The following is a 2,724-nucleotide window of genomic DNA, read 5'->3' as shown; positions in this document are numbered from 1 at the left end:
TCATGACTCAACAGATAGGGTACTCTCTAATTCATGATGCTCATTATGATTTTGGTAGGGTAGTTTTATCTTTTATAGGAGATAGGTTTACTTCTGATCCTAATACAGTATACTATGCTAGGTTCTATCAATTAATTTTCAATGTATGTTTCCCTGATACTCCTATCTCCTTGTTGAGTGGCATTTATGACACTTTATTACGCTCCATAAAGTTTTGAATTGGTGTATTTTTACTCAAGTTATTGGTGTTTTAATGTGTTTTCTAGTGTTTTTGCATTTTCAGGCATTCTTCAGGTAATCAGGTAAATTAGCATTATTTTGGTGCTAATTTGGTGTCAGGAAGGTGTTGGGATAATAGCTCTTGCAAAACCAGCTCAATCGGCAAGGAAAAAGAAGAAGTCAAATTTTTGATCAGTGAGCCAGCGCGCCCGCGCTGTCAAAGTGCGCGCCCGCGCCCAAACATCATAAACCCAGCGCACCCGCGCCGTGTCGGGATAGCAGTGTCCGATTATGGGATAATCGTTATTGTGGGGTTCTAGCGGATTTATCTATGGATTTCTTTAGTTGATTTGTTTCGATGCCTTAGTGTGTGCTGATTGTATGATAACCTAGTATTGGTTGTGCTTATTCGTCTTATTAGCGCTCGAACTTATAAGATAGTATGTTAATCTTTAATGAAGCGAAAGTGAATTAAAGGGTTTAGAACTTGCCATGCTAGCATAGGTTCATGTATTTGTTATGCATGATTCGTAGATAATTTTAACCATCTTACTTGCCATATGTAATCAAGATAGATAACTTGTGCTTAAATCATTATATTATCAAATTCTATAGACATATAGGGTCTCAATATAATTGGTTTTTATTCAGCTTCTATCTCTTTTGTAGATGTCTGGTAGTATGGTATTCATGCAAAGAAAGTTGGCATTTATCAGTTTTGTGTTGTCTTATTAGTGTCATCACCATTACATGCTAAGGTTAAGAACGAAAAGGCTATTGAATGAAGTATTTAATGAAGTTAGAATCTCATGTTTGTCATATATATTAATTTAACTAGTCTTATTCCCTTAGTTATAATTGTTAGTTTAATTCTTAGTTATAAACAATCTCAGTTTATTATCGTCTGAGCATTGAATAATAACCATACATTGTTGCTTAAGTGCATAAATTATAAAGTTAACCTAAACCAGTCTCTGTGGGAAAGAATCTGATTTATATCTTATACTACTTGCGAACGCATATACTTGTGTGTAATTTAGCTCGTGTTTAGCGACTAACAAGTTTTTGGCACCGCTTCCGGGGACTCGGTGTTCATTTTTTAGTTTATGTGTTTTCCATCAGTGGTCGTTAAAGTTAATTGACTCGGATATTGTTACTTTTCTGTTTCCTTGTCTTATTTCAGGTACTCTAGCGAGGGTGTATGCATACGTGTTCGTGGTCTCGTAAGAGAACTCTGAATAAAGCCAATGAAGAAGTTGTGGTGGTTCGAAAGGAAGTTTTTGAAGAAGAAAAGAAGGTAGAAGAAGAAGAGAAAGTCGAGGAACCAGTTTTAGTAGTGATGGGAGATCAAGTAGAAAATCCTAAGGCTTTGATGGACTATTTTCAGCCTAAGATCAATGACATCCATTCAAGCATCATCAGGCCAACCATCAGAGCTAACACTTTTGAAATCAATTCAATCATGATTTAGATGATATAGAACTCAGTTCAGTTTGGGGGTTCTACTAATGAAGACCCCAACATGCACATCAGGGATTTCATCGAGATCTGCGACACTTTTAAGTTTAATGATGTGACTGAAGATGCTATCAAGTTGCGACTCTTCCCATTTTCTTTGAGGGATAAAGCTAAGTGCTGGGTACATTCTCTACCAACAAGGTCTATCACCACTTGGGAAGATCTTGTTCAAAATTTCTCACTAAATTCCTCCCTATGGCAAAGACTGCTACAATCAGGAATGCTCTTACTCAGTTTGCTCAGCAAACTTGAGAATCTCTGTGTGAGGCTGGGGATCGATATAAGGAGATGCTAAGGAAGTTCCCACACCATGGCATGTCTGATTGGATGATTATAAATTATTTCTACAATGGATTAGGTGCTACTTCTAGACCCATGCTCGATACAGCATCAGGAGGAGCCTTGTGGGCTAAGAGCTAAGATGAAGCTTATGAATTGATCGAACTGATGGTTGCTAATGAATATCAGAATCCTTCTCAGAGACTGACTCAGGGAAAAGTAGCAGGAATTCTGGATTTGGATGCAGCAACTGTTATAGCTGCCCAACTTAAGGCGTTGACGATGAAGGTGGACACTTTGGCTAATTATGGAGTTAATCAAATCGCTAGTGTCTGCGAGCTTTGTGTTGGTGCCCATGAGACTGATCAGTGCGTAATTTCTAGTGAATCAGCTCAGTTCATGAGCAACTTTCAGGGTTTGAAGCAACCTGTGCCAGCCACTTATCATCCCAACAACCGTAATCATCCTAATTTCAGTTGGAGTAATGCTCCGAATGCGGTTCAACAGCCTTGTCAGCAGTATCCATCTAAGCAGTACAACCCCCTAGTTTTCAGCAACCGCAATATGCACCAAGACAACAACTTCAGCTACAACAAGCTACTGAAAAATATGAATTAGAGGAGTTGAAGCTTATGTGCAAGAGTCAAGTTGTTTCTATCAAGACCTTGGAAGATCAAATTGGGAAAATTTCCAATGCCTTGCTAAATC

At 38.2% G+C, this 2,724-nt stretch overlaps 1 non-coding gene across 1 annotated transcript; it reads right to left on the bottom strand.

Annotated features, from left to right (window-relative positions):
• Positions 1-1,947: 1,947 nt before the first annotated feature.
• LOC141669008 (small nucleolar RNA R71) lies at positions 1,948-2,054 on the bottom strand. Its single transcript, XR_012553310.1, has one exon. It is a non-coding gene; the product is annotated as a small nucleolar RNA R71 (small nucleolar RNA).
• Positions 2,055-2,724: the final 670 nt, after the last annotated feature.

Source organism: Apium graveolens, chromosome 6 (assembly GCF_009905375.1).
Source record: "Apium graveolens cultivar Ventura chromosome 6, ASM990537v1, whole genome shotgun sequence".
In the NCBI taxonomy this organism is placed as follows: domain Eukaryota; kingdom Viridiplantae; phylum Streptophyta; class Magnoliopsida; order Apiales; family Apiaceae; genus Apium; species Apium graveolens.
Note: the sequence above shows the minus strand (reverse complement) of the source record. Positions and strands in the feature narration are given on the sequence as shown.